The sequence below is a fragment of the Anser anser genome (genome assembly GCF_964211835.1).
Source record: "Anser anser genome assembly, chromosome: 4".
NCBI classification, from domain to species: domain Eukaryota; kingdom Metazoa; phylum Chordata; class Aves; order Anseriformes; family Anatidae; genus Anser; species Anser anser.
Window position 1 is genome coordinate 31,274,689 of NC_139724.1, and position 19,841 is coordinate 31,294,529.

General features: G+C 34.8%; 1 protein-coding gene across 6 annotated transcripts in view; it reads right to left on the minus strand.

Annotated features, from left to right (window-relative positions):
* Window positions 1–9,028: 9,028 nt before the first annotated feature.
* GRIA2 (glutamate ionotropic receptor AMPA type subunit 2) overlaps window positions 9,029–19,841 on the minus strand; it is a 106,440-nt gene continuing 95,627 nt past the window's right edge. For 5 of the 6 annotated variants that reach the window (XR_014583358.1, XM_083833732.1, XM_083833733.1 and 2 more), the window contains one exon: window positions 9,029–19,841. This exon is cut by the window's right edge and continues 932 nt beyond it. The gene's annotated coding sequence lies outside the window, so the exon portion shown is untranslated. The other variant, XR_014583357.1, reaches the window with a different exon arrangement.

Sequence of the window (19,841 nt, forward strand, 5' to 3'; positions counted from 1 at the left end):
TCAAATAACAAAAAGATGCAAAACATTGCAATTTGATAATAATAGCAGCTAGGTACTTTTGTAGTACAAGATCTTGTCAAAAACGTAAAAGCTATTTCACAAAGAAGTGTACATGGCTTTCCATGTGTGACGCCATTTTGGCTGCTGATAAATACAGAATTATCATACAGAGAATATACGGAGAGAATAATCCTAAAGAAGTCTTCTCCATCATTAGTGTTTTGGTGTTAATAATGAGAAAACTAGCTAGCAACCTTCTGAGCTCTGTGCTTTGTAAAACAAAACTAGTGCCTTGCAAGGAGTATTCTAGTCAAGGTTTTTCTGTAGAATTGATTCTGATCCTCTCTAAAGAAATCAAAATGGCCATGCTTCACACAGCATGACTATCAAGGCAAAAGGAAAACAATGATAGCATAATCTGGTACACATAAAAACACATGGAAGTGCGTTGGGGTTTCTCAAATTTTAGGTTGTTCAATCTTTCCTTCTTACTGTTCAGGAGGATCTAAGATGAGTTATATTACCCTACATAATGTAGGGTAATAAACGTGTCACTCACTAGGACTGTTTGAACCTTTTTGAATGTGGAACCTTCTTTTTAAAATACATATTCCCTATTGCAATGAAGTCATCTCTTCCAGTAAATTACTTGCATTTACTGGTTTTGAACATATACTCACAATGAATCTCCAGAGATCTGTATTTGAATATGTGGTTTTCTAACTAAGTGCTTCTCCATATTTCTGGATATGTCTAGGGTATTTAATATTTATTTTACTAAAAACTATTTTCTGTATTTCAGGACAATTCAGTGATATATAGCTAAATGTCTTATTTTAAATTAATATTTCACCTGATGCTTCAAATATTAATTGAAATGTTTTTTTTGTTTGTTTGTTTGTTTGTTTTCTCCCCTGGAAGATGCAGAATGTTTACCCTGCCATGAAACTTGTTTCATGGTACATATTACATGCAGATCATCTGGATTGATAATTACAAATATTTCTGCTTGAAGATCTGATTTAATTGCATTTTTGTTATTTCAGACCTGAGTGATTTAATTGCTATCATAATCTTTAACTAAATCATTGCTCTAGACATTGCTCATTCATTTTATGAATGGCTCCCCTTTTTAAAGTAATAGATCTTTGAAATAAAGTCTATCACCAAGGCATATAGATTAAAGGCAATTTAAATATTCTTCTATATTCTATACCTAGACCATGTTACTTGCATATACTTGTAGCTGCTATAAACAAGTCTGTCTCTTTCTGTGTATCCATGTAAATATATAAAACATACATTTATGCACATGTTGAGACGTAAACTTCTAGAAATAATATAAGAATAACCAAATAGGAAGATAAGTTGTTACCCAGGAATACAGGATGCCATTCTTTCTGTGTGTATGCATTGATTAAGTATGTAATATTTAAGGCTAACAGAGAAGTTACAAACTTGCTCAGCAGAATGATTATCTGCAGCATATTTAGTTCTGCAACTGACAAGAGTTCTGGATATAAATCAGTGCTCTTTAAATGCTGCATTATTTCTTATATGTCTCATACATCTTTTTCCCAGATGTACTCAAATCAGAGAAGAAAAAAAAAAAAAAAAAAAGCTGGCCTATTCTAATTATCCATGATCAGCACTGGAAAATATTTCAGTTTTGGTAGGGTATCCCAAGCCAAACGAGTCAGAGGGCAGGATCGAATAAATTTATATTAGCTAGAGTACAGACTAAGTTTTATTTAAAAGCTCTTCTACACAGCAGTAGAGCGAACATTTCATTATCTGGAACCTCATGCTGAATCTAGGCAAATTTCCTGAAACATTATCTTAATGATCGCACAAATGTAATTACTACAAAATCAATATTTTGTATTCAAGCCTAATTACAGTACATGAATTAGAATGCAACTAAAGAGATGTGCAGTTGGCTAGTTAGTAGACTTTAGTTGGACGATATTAAAACTGACAAAGAATCTCAATTTTGGCTGCCCTGCTTTCAGTACACAATGTTAGAATCGACTTTGCTGGCTTTGATAACTTACACACATATTGCAAGTCCACAAACAGCTACCAGTCCTACTGTCCTGAAATAAATTCTCAAGAAAAATGACTTATCTTTTTTCAGTTGGTATTCACCTTTCTGAAGGGCATAATTTTCTTTGTAACAGATCAGAGAAGGATTTAGTCCTCTTTTCCACAGAACCCAAATGAATAAGGATCACTTCAAGTGCTGTCTTTAAATGGGATATGGAGAATACGGAAACAGCACAATGAGGTAACCTCCCTGTCTTCAGCAGATTTTTAGTGAAATGATTTTGGAAAGAGATAGAGAAATGAAGTAGACTAATGTTTCTTTGCTTCTTTTATCATTTCCAAAGAAAAATATGGAGAAATTCCAGGCATCCCACACATCTTAATTTTGTTTATCACAGTGTCATCCCTTGAACATGAATTTCTGCAGATCTAAGAAACAAGGTGGATGCTATTAATATGGAACAAGAACAGAGAAATGGCATTATCTACATCTAAATCTAACACCCAGTTTTACAAGCAATCCTGACAAAATAGAGACAATAAAAATCAGAAGTGCAAGAACGACATTGACAATGACTTTGTTCTGCCTACTGAAAGTCTGAATGAAAGACTAAGGCACCTTGAGTGAAGAAGTTTAAAATGTAAGTAAGCCATGATCCATCAGTTCCATGCGAGAGGAAAATATCTCAATGGAGCAGACTTTTCAACCTAGCCAACTCAGGCTCTCCAAGAGAAAAAAAAGATCAGTGCTCAAGCAAGGATCAGATTGCATTGTTCTAGATCATAGAATATCCCGAGTTGGAAGGGACCTATAAGGATCAGATGTTAGATGATGTTTTTAAAATAAAATTAACAAACTGTTAGAGCAGATTACAATGGACTGGGCTGTTTCCTGCTGTAATTAATCTTCTGGTCAAGACTGGATATTTTTGTAAGTAGCGTGCCGAGTTGGCTCAGTGTGGAAATCTCCAAAGATGGTTTTCTGGCATGCAGGAGTTCAAGAGTAAGTAAATAAAAGTTCCTTTTGGCCTTGGGATTCATGAGCCTTCTGGACAGAGAGATGTAGGTTTTTAGTATAAGTATAGGGGACAGTTATTTTCTGCCTTCAGACTCCTAGATCAGTGCCAAAGCTAACTTCTCTTTAAAGATGTGTTTTATGAACTAATCCAGGAAATGTGGATGGAACCTCTTTTTATCCCAACAAGCATTGTATTTCATTTTTTTTCTTTGTTGTTGTTTGTTTTTCACAGTGTTTTTGTTTTTTCTTCTGAATGAAGGAATGGTATGCTCATTTCTCTTTAGTTTGCTGGGCGAATTCTCTCACGTTAGAATCTTTTTTTCCTGACACTTATTGTTGTCTGATTCATAGTCCACTATGAAAGCAAATTAAAATTCATATTAATTTTCTAAATGTCAGCAATCTGAAGAATTCATAGGTCTATTTCCATGCTGTTGCAACTTGATTATGAATCACCCATAAAATGAAACATATTTTTTGCCTACATATTTAACATGATTTTATGCCTCTCACTGAATATGTCCTTAGGACAGAGATGATTAATAATTCTAAAAGAAACAACTTATTCCTCTAGGAAATCTTGTGTATCCTTTTGTAGAGTACTGTGGGACTTCAGGTCTTCATTTTTACTTTATGCTTTAGCAGCACTACCTCAGATTTTTTCTTACATATGCTTTTAAGGACAAACACTTATTCTGGATGCCATTGGCTTCTTTAAAATCTAGTACAGCCTGCACCATAGAGCAAAACCAAGATCCTCAGAGATGTTACATAAATAAACACCATTGTTAAAATCTATTCGGTGCACATCCAGAGAAGCCTGAAGCACTATTTCTTCAAAGAAATGCTGATTCTAGTCATTCTTCAGTGAATACTGGAACAGATTGGCAGCAAGAGCCTCTCGGTCCACCCTGTAGAGCTTTCAAAATCGTGTCTTTCTTGGCAATAGGATAACAAGACATCTAAGCTTCCCTTTGCCAGCTTAATGTTTCTGGCAGGAACAACCCAATTTAGCATAAAATACCAGTAATCGAGGTTGAGCAGCCTTAGTTTTTACACATTTTCTCTCTTTTTTTATTACAAAAATCTGAATCTAAAGATCAGAGACCCTAAAAATATCTGCAATGCCAGCTCACATGTATAGGGTATTCTGTTTAAGATTATTTCCCTCACACTTTCCTATTCTGCAGGATTTATGCTTCAGCATATCAGTTGCATTCTCTTTAGACAGGAAAAAAATGCACAGATTGTGGCTCCCTATCAAGGTTATCCTCACAGATATCAGTAGTAAAAGAGAGGTTACTTATACCTCATTTGTAACTTAACAAACCAACTCATGGTAATTTAAAAGAATTTATCAAGGCAATCTCTCAGCTAGATCTGTAAAAGTTGTCTACATCTAAGATTTAAAGCCTCACAGCGTTTTGGCAATCTGCTACCACCCATCTCAGAAGCTGCCTAGGTTTTTCTAAGCATCTTTCACTGGGAGCTTCGACATCTGCCTTTTGACCTAGCACAAGGCATGCAAATCTTAACTAAACCAAGCTTCAGAATGTCCAGCTTCAATCTAAGCCTATAATCATGCTTTTGGAGGTGTTTTCATCTTTTCAGTGTCAATCTGAGAAGAACCTTTGCCAAGTTCAGTTGCTTAAGAAGTACAGGCAAAGCCGGTGTAGTTTTCTTCAGGAGCTGCAATGCTCATGTAGGCAGGGGGAGTCCTGAGTTATGTTCCTCTCCCCCAGGGTAACCCCTTATTTGGTTATGCCTTCTACAGAATCCAAGCTCTTTGGTGTACACCTATCCCATCTGGGCAGCCTGTATTACAAATTAAATTCACATTTAAACTCTTCACATTTAAACTGATTCACATTTAAACTCTTCAAGGCCACCACCTTTCAGAGCAACCTAAAAGCATAAACTGAGCAAGATGATTCACGCTGCATCTGTGCTGTCAGAAATGAACAGTGGAGCCAAGCTATCTTAAACAGTGCCTCTGCTCTCTCTCTGAGGGAGCTGTCTGGCTTGTTCCAGGCAGAAATCACAAACAAAAGTGTATGCAGTTAGGCAATGAAAGGATCAGAACCCTGGAGCAAAACAGAGAATAACCCACACTGACAGGGTATCTGCCCCTAATGCAGCTGCTCCAGTTCCTGTGGAGTACTTAACTCTCTGTTGGACAAATCCTACTTAGTAAAAGCTGAACCCTGACTCTACAAGATGCCCATGTGAGAGGCATAATCTTGTTTCCGTCCTTCTTTTGCTGAAAACATGGAATTTTTGGTTTTCTCCTTGAGTCATTGGAGAAGGATTGGGTCCAGTTTCTCTTCAGTCACCATCTTTTCTGCACCAATTCTACCCAGTGATTGTTCAGATGTACATTGCAAAATGGATCTGGTTTTGCATTTCATCTCTGAAAATACTCTGTAGCACTAGATATGAAAGTTACACCTGCACGACAGAAAAGAGATTTTTCATAAATGTGCTCACACAACAGAAGGGATAAAACCAAGGTGTCCTGTATTCAAACCAAAGTGTTTTGTTGATGTTGTTTTCTTTTAAGTCACTTTTAATAACAGATCTAGCAGATACAAGGGCGCCATGTGCCTTTTTGACTTTTTGTAAAATGGCTGACATACATAGACATGTAAATCTGACTGACCACACAGGTCACACCAGATCATATAGGAGCGTATGGAGGGAAGGGGCCTCCTACTGAGCTGAATCCCATCACCAGCTCTCACACATGGCAATGCATTTTCATGATTTTGCTAGTAGAGTGAGACAAAGGTATGTATTTGAGCTCTGAACCCTTGCTTGAGGTGATCTTTTGAAAATAGGGACCTGGTATCCTCTGAGAGATATCTGTTGTAAAAAGGGCTGTTCGAAAACCATACTCACTTGTGCACTGCCTATTCAGGGCACAGCCCTCTGACCTGACTGCCAAGAGGTTCTGCTGCTCTCAAACTAGAAATTTTCACAATCCACCCAAAATTTATGCCATACCAATTTTCTCACCTTTCTCTGGTACCAGCATTATTTTTTAGAAGTGAGCTGGTTTTCTCCCTCTTGGGAGGAAGTTATTTTCCCACCTCTACTTTGTTACATGAAAGAGGCTCAACTTTGTGAATTTTTTTTCATATGATAGCTAATAAGCCTCTCAGTTCAGATCAGGGAGAATGAGAAATGTCATGCTACAAGAATGAGGAGGATCCAACAACAACAACAACAACAAAATTACCAGGTAACAGATTTAAGACAAACACAAGGAAAAAAATAAATTCTTTAAATAATGTTTAGTTAACCCATGACAATTCCTGACACTGGATATTGCGGCTGCCAAAAGCTTAGATGAGTTCACAGTGACTAGATAAGTTGCTGGGAAGGATATGAAATGCAAAGACACTATCTGTGTCTATGGGAGTCCCCGAACCACAAGCTGCTTGAGGCCAGAAGAGTAGTCCAGCAAAACACACGGTATGTGTGATCTCCAGTCTTCATGAGCCGTTCACTATCGACTGGCATGGAAGCAAAACAGCAGGTTCCCCCCTGCCTTCGATCTGATGTTGTGCTAAATTTTTTTTTCCAAGTGCCTTAAGTGCCTTTCATTTTATGCTATTTAGACTTCTTTCTATAACTTCAGTCCTCAAACGCATCCAGTTCTTTCGGCATTTCATCTTCATTTCATCAAGCAAATTGCGCCAGGACTTTTCCTCTCCTTGTGTCAGGGTCATATATTAGAACACAGCTGATCCTAACGCTGATATTTGATAAACAGAATTTTGAACTTCCTCTTCCAGTGTAATATTCACTTTTGTAATGCAATCTCCTTCATCCATATTCCTTCCTACCTTACAGCTCCTTTGCTTTAAAGAAGAAACCCTTTGCAATTTATTCGCCAGATTTCTTTGCTAAAACTGATCCCAAATGTACACTAATTCTCTAAGTTACAACCAAACTGATATTAATCACCAGTGCATATCAACTCCTTATTTTCTCTTTTGGTATTAATATATTTATGTATGGAAACAAACAAACAAGAAACAACAGAAAAAACACCTACACAAAACTGGTCTCTAATAGCTTTTGGAAAATCTATTGTGGGCTGATTTTTCTTAATCTGTTCTTACTCTTTCTGACCTCTATTAAAAATTCTTCATATTATCAGTCCTATTACTTTAGGTATTTCTGGTAATCTCTTAACTTAATCCAGATGTGTCTCCTAATGCGAGTATTCTACCAAGGGGGGCTGGACCAAAAGTTTTTAATAAAAATCTCAGCCACACATAGCTTCTTTATCCAAAGAAATCTCCAGGTCTCCTCAAAATTCAAGACTCAGCACTCCTCCACTCACTCTAATTATTTCCCACAGGTGACTTCTATACTGCTAAACTAAATACGCAAGAATGTTCCCATGCACTCAAGGTATTGGGCATGGAATAGCCTCCATCTATTACAGCAAACCTTCCTAGACTCCAAAAATATTGGAACAACACACAAAATGCTGAATGGGAATGATCACTGGGACACTCATTCCTAAACTGTCCATTAGAATTGGCTGGGAGCATGCTTGGCTCATTACTTACAAAAATTAATGCTTGAAAATCATAATTTAATAGTGATTTAATGACCCTGGAAATGGCCCATGGGTTTAACATGTGTTTTAATGCTAATCTGGCCTTTTTTCATTTGTCAGGCTAGCACTTCAGAATCCTAGACATATCATTTCTGTGTATTTAAATTCTTTTTCCTCTCTCTCTCTCTCCTTCTGTCTCATTTCCCAGTGACCGTGAAAAATAAATTCTGAAGCTGTCTCAGAAGACTGCTATTCTGGGTATTCTGCCAGTCATCTGTAGCACAGATCGCCCTGCAAGCAGGATGTCTCAAACGTCTTCATGTCAGTCTAACTTTCTTCGTTATAAAAAGTCTTTTGATGAGATTTGGAAATCACTGGGGAAATCTTAATTGGCAAAGGCATGTGGAGGAAAAATCTGATAAATTGCTTATAAGAGATTTTCACTGTTCAATTTAGATACCAGACATACTGAATGTTTAAAAGATAAGAAGATAGTTTGTAGAAAAAAATAACACTATGCAAGATGCTTTCACCAATCTAATCTGTGTATATGTGCCATGTCTGGTGCCTGAAGTTATTATTTTTTATTTTTCATTTGTTTTGCCAGCAAAAGGAAATATGTGATTATTTTTTATTTATTTTTTCCTCCTATGGAACCTGCAGAGAAAAGTGAAACAGACAAATGGATAGACAAATGGACACAGGAATGGTTCCAAATTCACATTTTACCATTCTCAGTCCCTAAAAATAAGTATTTTACTCTGTGCCAATTAATGGCCCAGCCCTTGTCCTTCCTTCACTGTTTTTACATGCATGGATCATTCTGCCTTTAAATATGCAGTGTCTGGAAGCAGGAAATCTTTGAACTCAGTGCCAGGATATTTTTCATTTCAAAGACGACTTGTTTTCAAGGGAATCTTTTTCATAAAAGGTGATAGTCATCCATCCCCACTGCTTGAATACAACTTACTTGTGCAAAAGTATATTTTCAACAAAACTGATATCAGCACTTCAGTTAAGAACGACAGGCTTTTTGTGCAAATTGTAATCCAAAGATTAAAACAATTATTATTAATATAATGATACATTATTTTCCTCATTTAGAGATCAGGTTAGATTTGCCTTTTGGGTGAGTGTGATGCAGATTGTAATGCAGGAGAATACATGAGTTTTGGAGTTTATAAAATACCTTGTTTTATGTCAATCAAACTTACTTTTTTCCCAAAGTAAAATTTAGGTTAAATAGAAGGATGGGTAGCTTTTGCATAGAAAATTATGGACAGTGTACTGTCATTCCTCTATCAAGAACTCTTCTAAGGAATGTCATGATTAAACCAGGTCTCAAGTCTGTACCAACTTGAAGGAACAACAGAAAGATTAACTCCATGTTTAGTGAATGCTACGTAATTTATTTAATAAAGTCTCCAAATAAACATGGAAATTACAGGCCTGACTACAATTGAATGTATCTGAAACAAGACACTTTACATGGCTGATTGAACACAAGCACACAGACAAATGGAACTGGAAAGATTATTAACATGGAAATTTAAATTTTCACGGTTCTTATTGTCATTTATAACAATCACTAACATGTAAAACAACACAGAGGGCAATCCATCTTGTAGAAGACATAGAAGCTGCTGAGCTCAGTCACAGTAAGAAACTAATTTGAAAGCTAATTTCCGTATATCTAGGTGTCACATTGGTTTGTTTGATTTCAGAACTCACTTGCCATCAAAATGTACTGCCTCCTCAAGTTCAGAGTAGAAAAGTGGAGAAAAATACAAAAAAAACCAACAAAAGCGCACACAAAAAAAAAACAGACACACTTATTTGGCAAAGACAGAATGATTCAGCAAGTTCCAGTCACACTTGCATTTTATGTTTGCAGCTGCCTGTCTTTCTGAAACTCAAATGATGAGCTTCCAAAAGGAAATGAAGAAAGTATTCCAAGAAGCTAAGTAAAATCAGTACCATAAGATGCTTGTGAGAAAGGATTTTCTTTTCCTCAGTTATTACTATTAGAGCAAAAACCATTTTAGCTGGAATAAGTATTGTCACCAGGTAGAAGTTGCGATATATATATTTCTATATCTTACTCCATTATTTATTAAGACAATTTAGAATCAAAGATGGATGCCTTAGAATTAAACACAAAAGAAAACAGAAAATATGTTTACATCACCACAACCGGCCTGCAATATCTCACATTTCATTTGTCCTATACCTTTCTTCACTATCATCTTTTATCCTCAGTATTCTAACTTGCATGCTTAAGTCTTCACTTTAGAGTGCCATGAATATTTAATTCTTTGTAAAACACTGTATATGCTTCAAGGTATTATATAAATTAAATGTTGTATCTAAATGACATCATTAACCATTGGGAATTAATCATTAACCACCTAGGGAATGTTAACAGGTTACAAAACAGTTTTCCAACATGAAGACATACAAAGTCCAGAGGATTTAAATCTTATCAGCCATACAGATCTAAGAGGAATGAAGACAGGAAATGGTCAAGCATCCATACAGACAAATGACAATATCTGCAGAGGGTTTCAGAAATATATCTGTGATGTCCCATACATCATCTTTTTGTTCCTAAGAGGGAGAAAAACAGTGTGCAAGATGTTTCAGTCACAAATACAATAATGGACAAAAAAAAAACAAAAAAAAAAACACATTAAAATTGAGTAACAATGTTATCCTATTTCTAATCCAGATTTCGAATTGTGAAAGTGGTGGAAAAAACAGCATCTTTTTGTTCTTCACAGTATTCATAATATACGTGGCAGTGGTTTGAAATGAGCAGGTGGGAAAAGGATCCTATATGATTCAGTGACACTTCCTTGTCAGACTTTTCTTAGACTTTTTCTTTTTTGTTTCTATTTATTAGAAAAATAAAGACTTTTATTACCAAAATCAATATTCAACAATGTTACCAGTAGGATCAATATTTGATGGTAGGACTTACATACAGGATTAATTCTTCAGAAGCTGAAATAAAACATGAGCTAAACTCCGTAAGACAGTGATTTTGATGAGGACATCTACTATAGATCTGTTCATACTAGAAATTGCAAATGGTATGTAATGGTGATGGAATTCTACTTTAGAGGGAGACAGAGCATTAAGTCACACGCATTTTGTACTGATTCAAAATAATAATATAATAACTAAAAAAAAAAACACAACACAAACAAAAAAGACAACAGCTGAGACTGCTGGGTTTGATGATATAACTGAAAGGTAACGTATCATACTAATTTACATTTTAAAGAAATTTATTTTGTGCATTTCGTTGCATGTTCAATATCAGCACTTACATTTTTGTATAGAATTTAGTCACTTAGGGCTGAGTCTGCAAAAGTATCTCAGTATGTAAATTCTTGACCTTTAGAAAAGGATTTTCTTCTCCGGGGAGGACAATTACAAAACACAGAAGCCACATAGCTTTGCCTCTCATTAGAGGATGCTCAGAGGCAAGTCAATTTTTTAAAAGGCATTTGTTTCAAATACCTTCCTGCAGAGACTCTTCAGGAGTGCTCTGTCATATTCTGTACTATTGTTTTGAGAAACAACATATTTGCCTTATTTTCCCCACTGATCTCTGCATCCACAGCTGCACCACAAACAAAACTGTACAAAACAAGTGAAAAATCATATCCACATGGAAATGAAATCAGACAGAATACATCTATTTTTATATTGGGCAATTCTACCATCTATCTACACCAATAAGGGCACATTTTCCAAGGTATCCAGGTGGCTTTCCTGATGCCAATCAATCTGATCAGAGCGTGTAAGAGCAGAGGATGATTAGAGAGAAGATTGACTTTCTTTTTCTTACAAAAAGCTGTAGTGAAAGGAGAACAAGTAGAAAGATAAAACTTTTTGAAATATAAGCCATACAAAAAAAATCTCACCTATATTCGCTTGCAACAGTTCCTCATATCTTACGAGGAACATCTTTCTTCTCTGCTATAGCATGAAGCATTCTGTTCCTTCAGCAGTAAAAAAACAAACAAACAAACAAAACAGCATCTTAAAAAATATACTGTCTTGACTGATAATTCACATCTCTCCTTGGAAAACACTTTTTTTTTTTTTTTAATCATTTAACCAATTTTAGTCAACAGCTTTTAAAGACCCAAAGAGTATCACCAGAAAGAAAAGAAAATAATTACCCTACTTAGCTGTTAAAATGGACTTTAAAATACAAGCAAGCCAGCTGAAAAGAAACTCCTAATTTGAAAAAAAAAAAAAAAAAAAGAAAAAAAAAAGGCCTAGTTTGCTCCCAGATTTAAAACTGATTTGATGCAGACAGCCAGAACTGTAACTGGATTTAGGTAATCAGCAAGTCTGGTTCATAGCAAATTCACAAAGTAGCCTGAAATAGCTAATACATGGAAAGTAGATAGATCTAAACATTAAATGTAGAAGGCCATGTTCAGTGTCTAAACTCATTATGACAGATTTTATAATTCAGCTCCAACACAAAAGTCCACCGATCATCTTCCTTCTAACTTACATGAGAACATAAGTTCTACTTTATTTCCTAATCAACATTGTATCTTGAAAACATAGAATTACTTAGGTTGGAAAAGACTTCCAAGATCATCAAGACCAACTGTTAACCTAGCACTGCCTAGTCTACCAGTAAAAATCATGGCTTCAATACCCCATCCCAGTCACTTAGACATTTTTGCATTCTTTTATCTACTCTTTTTTTGCCTATTCCTTATAGCAAGATGCATTTTTCCCCTCCCTACTGATATTTAAAAAGAAAAAAGAAAAATAAATATTGTAGATTGGATGTGTTGTCACATTGAGCTGTTTTGTACTAAGACAACTTCAATGATATGTATTACTTCTAATTTAGGTTATGGTAAGTAATCAAAGGATACTTTTTAAAAGTTAAAAAACATAATTGCATTATTTGTATATATATTATTATACAAGTTTGATGCCGCATAAAAATCACTCAGCAAGCCAATACGTCTCTGATTTATGTAGCATATTACATCGTGCATATAAAAATGCTGTCCACTTAGTAAAATCTAACCTAGCATCTTACCAAACCAATAACACCTCATGATCCTGCCTACTGGGAAGTTTACAGGTTTTCTTTTATGACAATATATGATGTCATCACTCATATTCATAAATTAGCAACATTTTTGCCTTGTGGAAATTCTCCATAAAATTGTTCACCCAGCCAAGATGGCTGTGCTTAGTTTTCTGGAGGGAGGGTGAATGCTGAGTTTCCTTTAGGCCCAGAAAATGTATGATTATTTTATATTAATGCAATTTCTCAAAGTTAGATTCTGAATTTTCCATATGTGGATGAATGCTGTTCATTGAAGGAAAAAAGCTTTCCTGAAAGTTCCGACAGGGGAAGAAGGGGGCAGCTCTGCTACCTTCAGCATCACGTTAACAGTGTAGAAATAGCTTTTGCATGTTGACTGTGCTAACAGTTCGGTTTTTGCCAGCATTAGCACAAATGTGGTGACCCCAGCAGAGATCACTGCTTGACTGCACATGGGTGGCTGGGAGGTTCAGACTTATTCCCACCCAAGCTGAAATGAATGCCCCAGCTCCTCTGGTCTTCAACCAAAGTATTTTACCTTACTCTCTCTGACCCTGCTGACTGAGAAAGATTCTTTAAAAGATGCAGTCCACTGGACACAGTCTTCAGCTGAGGGCAACATCTCAAAACAGCAAGTGGTGTTCACAAGGACACTCAATGTTCCTCAGTGTTCCAAAAATCTCTCTCAATGATAAAAGATCAAAAAGTAGATTACAAGTAGAAAACTACAAGGATCTCCAATAGAAAGCAGCTTATAAGGTGGATGAAGCAGTATTGATAAACACCTCTCACATCTACTGTGGATCTACCACAATTAAAAAAAAAAAAATATATATATATATATATATATAAAAAATATAACATCATTAGATCCTCAAGAGTTTAAAAGAAGAAAGAAGATAGAGTGAAAAAAGTGACAAGTATTCCTGTGGAAAGCAAGTACTTTAGGTAAGTATAGCCATGTTAAGTAAAGTAACTTTCTCAATGAAGATCATGGCTTTAAAAATGTTTATCTCATGCTTTATTTTTATATTCAGAAAGTGCAGATTTAAAGAACATGATAATGCCGCAGATACAACCACTAAATAGAAATTTTCTGTAAATGAAATGTCAGGCCTACTTTGTGATGGTGATTTCCTATAGCTTATGCTAGTCTATGCCAATAAAAAGTAATACAAAATGTGGACAGAATTCTGCCACAGCACCATGGCAGTGCATATTATTGCACTGTGCTCAAAGTAGGTAGTGTAGTATCAAGCCCTGTCAATGCCCAGTATATTTTTTCTGGAGGCACTAACTTCTTATAGAAATTTTGGTTCAGAAAATCAAGTAATAGCTTACGAATAGTTATGCTCTATTTGTCCTTGTTCATATAATGCTAGATTTAACTAAACCTGAGCTTCTCCAATCGTGGATTTTTAAACAGGTAAGACACTTTAAACTGAGAAAAATATTTATATATATATATATATATAAATATGTATATATACATAAACCCATCATCTCTACTGATGAAGTGAGAGGCAATGATGCTTTGCGTGCGTGCGTGTGTGTGTGTGTGTGTAAGGCACTTGATAATGAACTTTTCTCTTGCTACTGGCCCTACTATGAATTATTGCTGCAGTTATCACCTTTTTTGAATATGCATCTGAGGTGAAATCCTGGCCTTATCAAACTCAGCCTTAGTTTAACTACCGCATTTCCATATTTGTGAATGGATACGTGTACATACACATATATTAGATCATCCACAACCTTCATTTTCATCTACCAGCAATTCCACTTATTAATTAACACATTAAACTGAATGATAAATTCCCACTACAGCTAAATTCTATCAGCTACCAAGCAACTTAATTCCAAATTTATTGAAATACTCTTCCACTATTTTGTGAAATTATTAAAAATAATAGTAACAAATATAGAAGCAAGCACCTGAGTAAAAATCATGAAGGTAATTTGTTTTACTATATCTTTAGTCAATGCGACAGCATAAAAAGTATCCACTCTTTCAAAAATAGAAAAGATATTTTTGTGAATATTCCACTATGTAGAAATACCAGGTAACCCAAAATGTGTTTGTGATTTAAACTGAAACGCACAAGGAAACCAACTACTGAAGTAGACTATTGTATTGGTAGAGCATACTATTAAGTGAAAGAGCTATAACTTGACCCTTTAATTGCATTTTTCTCTTAACTCGAACACACTGCTGAAGGACATGCAGTAACAATAAAAAAAATAACGTAAAAATTTGTCATGTAAAAACTTCCAAATATATTTTTAACAAAATGTTCTTGATGCTCCCATAAAGCATCTGCCAGAAGGATCCATCTAAAAAGCTAGTACATGTATGCATTGCTGACAGTAAATGAGACTGTAAACAGGTTTTACTTCCAATTTTAAGAATTGTTTACTATAAGCTGAAACAGAATTATAATTTCCAAACCTCATTAACAGTGGTGTTTTAAAAAGGAAAAGAATTAATTGCAAGTATATTTTCTACCCTTTGAAAACAGGGTTAAATTCTATTTCTTGTCTATTTTGGATGCTGTGTCAGGATTGAGGGGGACAAAAGAGTGACATGAAACCACCACTCCAACTCCTACCTCAACTTTGCTCACCTGCTTCCTTTTGTCTATGAGAAGATGCAGAGGAGGCAGTGAGGTCCATGGCACATGGGGTCCACTGGAACCCATTTCTTTGTAGAGTTTCTCCCACCTCGAGATGGGAACTGAGGACAATCTCAAGAAGCTAGTTTAGGCACTAATGTTTAGCCGCTCTTTTTTAATTCTAATTTTCAAAATTAGGGTTGCAAACTTTAAAGCAAACAAATAAATTTTATATTAAATGAAATATATATATTCAATCACAGTCTTTAAAAGGAAGACTAGTAAGAATAACTGCTTTAACACAGAAAAGGCAGTCTTTAAAAGTCAGCATTAGTTAAAAATAATGAGAAATTAAACTTTTTTTTTTCTATGCCTACAGCATGCAGTAACGGTCCTCTCCTGTTCGGTGACGGTTAAACGTATTGTGAGGAAGAATTTTGAGCAAATGCTATGAAGCCATTCACTGGACAGTGGAATTAATTGAGATCATGTTTTTCTTTTAGGTATGAAGAAAGTATTTTCTTACCACTCCGGTAGATAAAACACTGAAATGTCTCTAGAGGTAGCCAATTTTTTCATTCTCATTAGCAATAAGAGATGTACAAAGGAGATTAGTATAAGAATAGTGCAGTGGATGATGACACTTGAATTACAGGTTTAGCTGATCCAAGAAATCTTTCCCAAATTTATCATCACTGCTTCTTTAATGGAGACATATTAAATGAGCTATAACAAAAATTTTTAATGACTGAAAAATCCTCTTTTTTAAAAAAAAATTATAGTAAACGTTATATACAGTAATTGTATTTCTTACCTGCCTACCAAGCTAAAAAAAAAAAAAAAAAAAAGTATGCATTAAAACTAACTGCATACGGTGGGGCAAGAGAAAAGAAAGCACATCATGGAATATGCCCTAATGAAAAGGTAAGGGACTGCAGGAAGACCTCATGAAGCGTGAAAGCTGCATGTGAGTCAGATCTGTAATCCTCAGAACTTCTGTATCTTATCTTAACATGTTCCTTTTTTTCGCACTTGTTTACAAAAATCATATTTTGAAGATTTCACTTTTTTTTCCCCAAAGTATACCAATTCAATAAACTGTATGTTAAAGCACTAAACAACCAATTCTGAAGTTGTTATCATCGAAGTGATATTCACTACATTAACGAAATTTCTAAAAATAGATGTATTACAAAAATTACAGTTACTTGGGGTACAAGGAGTTAATATCTACTAAATGCAATTAGGAATTAATTCAGAGTTCTTGTTATGAAGTTGTTTTCACTTCAAGGTCCTGTACATCCCCAGATATTAGATCTAGACATACTTATGAATCTATGTCTTTGGGGAATTAGGAAAGAGCATTCAAGGCAGAAAAAAAAAAAAAAAAAGTAGAGTAATTTTACCATAGAGTTATTTGAAGTAGCCCCAAAGTTTAGAGTACTAGGAGTAGCAAGAGTGAAGTTTCAAGACAACCTGTTGATTGGCACATATTGAATGAAATTTGTCAAATAGGTGCCATTGTTGTATACAATTTCCTAATTCTGTTGTATCTTACACAGGTATGTAGCACCCAATGTTGTAATCTAAAAAAAACAATGCTAGGAAAAATGCTTAAAATTAAGTCCACACTTAAATCATTTGCCGACCTATTTTAAGTGTTTGATATAACATCAATTCCTAAGATAATTTGGACCTGCTAGGACTCTGTCAGCAAATTTTTGTGATCCCATGACAGGATAAATCAAAAGATTTAATAAACAATGAACTTTCATATCATGAAACAGGTTTAAGTAACCTCCACAGATATCATCCAGACTGTTTTTCTGGTGACCACTATATCCATATGACTGTATCAAAAGACAATTGAAATCACATATTTGTATTTTAAAATACAATTATTTGTGCACTGTTCATATCTACCTGCCAAAAGGAGGCTGATACCCTAAGACACACACACTGTTAAATATAAAATACGTTAAAGAAAAAAGTTTAACTTTTCACATCGCAAGTCTTCAGTGTCTCTAAGAGCGAATTCTCTCTTACAGATCTAGATTTATTGTAGCAACACTACCAATATATACCAAAAATACTTGCCATTTTTCCGGTCCTTTCTCTAGTTTGGACATATCAACAATCTATTGAACTTAAAACAAACAAACAAACAAACAAAAACAACTGATCCAAGAAAGAGATGACAATATTTAAGTAGAGTTATCAAATAGATATTTAACTTGCTAGCATAACAACCTATCACACTGCCTTTATAAGCATGATCAAGAAGGTTACATTCCAGAAATAAAATTATATTACTGGCAAGAAAGTTACATTACTTCATTTAGTGACAACATGAACTACAGTAAATCTACCCTTGAGTGATAAGATGATTTGAGGGAAGATATCTTCTTGCAAAACTCTTCAAGGAAAATTTATGTCTGTGAGGAAAAACAGGTTTGCTCTTTGTAAAACCTTTAGAAAATACATTTGTAATAAATAATGAATCAGATTTCAATAATACTAAACAGACATTAAAGGTCTTTTGCCTTTTTTAAGAAGATTTTTTATGTATGATTGAAGTTTATACAACACTCCAGAAAAGCCATCATGTGTTAGATTGAAAAATAAAATCAGAAGCATTTTCTGTCATATAGGTATACATGAAAAAACGGGAACGTTAATGTCTTAGAAAGTGTATGTCCAGCTTTGTACTGTTACTCATTTAACAAAGCAGAAAATAAGATACTGTACTGTAAACAAAAAGCTACAGTAAAGGACATTTTGAAATTTATACAAGTTTGAATTCATAAACATTTTGGTTGCTCCATAACATTTTCATATAAAATGAATAAAAAAACCCTTGGACAGCTTTCATCACTCTTGACTACTTTTCACTTAAATGCACACAGACATTCTTTATATAGCGATATACTGATGTACTGTAACATGGATATTAAACTATGATTACTGCTTTTATCCGAGATGTGTATTATCCAATCCATATAATCTGTAATTGAAATACTCATACATTATGTATTCCCATCATGTTGTTAAGTATAAAAACATGAAAATATAACTTTACATTATTTCAGTTATATACATCAGATCAGGCTTGACAAATATTTTGTACGCTACGATTTTCAGAGGAATAAGACCAGAGGTACAATAAATAGCTTTCCACTGTATACAGTAATGCAGTTCTACTTTTTCAGAAAGTTTAGATTACCATATGAAAGTTATTTTAGTTTGGTCATTCTAGCATTGAACATTAAAAATCAGAATGTACTCCCCAACATTCCTGATGAGCAGTAATGCACAGAACACCTATGGATTACAGATGCATCAAGAAATGGTTTAGTTTCATCAAGGGGAAATTACTGGTAGGTTTGTCTAGTACTGAAAACACTGTATATACCTCTTTGCTGACTGCACTGAGAGTATACACTGTGTTTGTATGCTTGCAGAAACAGGCTCAGAGCTTGTACTACAAAAAGGGATTTAGAGTTTCTGATAAATGCTCTGTCCTCTGCAGTATTCAAGAAATATTTTGCTCAAGCCCCCCAAAATGGATTCCAACTAAAACTGCAAGTCATATATCAAATTTTATTTAAGTCTAAAATAAAATATAGATTTACTGAGACTGTGGGAGGCAATGTATCCACAATGCAGAAAAGTATAAGCTTTTTAACCAAATGCATGGTTATTTTATCTACAGGGAAAGCTAGAGAAATACTACATTGCTTTGACTTGCATTAGCATTTAAATTAATGTTATCGCATCCCTCCTAGGATTCCTTTTTGCTTTCTAAATAGAGCTATCGTCTTTAAATACACATAATTAAAACATATGGCAACTTCAGATTGCAAAGAATATTCGTGATTAAGATTCATGAAAGTTTTTATATTTTCATCACTACAGACTTGCACCTAATTTGAGTTATCATTGTTCTTAATTTAAAAAGACATTGCCAAGGTTTCTTTTCTTTTCCTTCATAATAAAGAATTTTATTAGCTACTGCTTAGAATTACCTTTTAATGGTTTGAAAACTGCTTCCTTAAAGAAACAATTTAGAGATTTATGTTTAATACTTTAAAAAATATTTTACACTCTCTTAGTGTTTGCCATTTATCTTTTTTTTTTTTTAAACGAATAGTCTTCTCTCTCTGTACAGATATTTACGAACACAATTGTACAAAAGTAGAGATAGATATGAACCAAATCTTTGGATCATAAGTCCCTGCACGTCAGAGTTAAGAGGAGCTGGATTCTGAATCAGCACCTATCTGACTCCTCGTGTGCTGGTATGAAGTACCACTCCAACCCAGAGCAACCTAAATCTTCAGAGTTAAAAATGCTTATCTGAGCATCACAGCTTGGGCTCATCCATAGAAATAACTGCTGAGCAGATTCAAATGAGCTGGGGATGGCGACACTGCCAAAATCTAACACGTGAACCCAACCTTGACAGTGTCCTTTTAGATATTAGACTCTTTATAACCC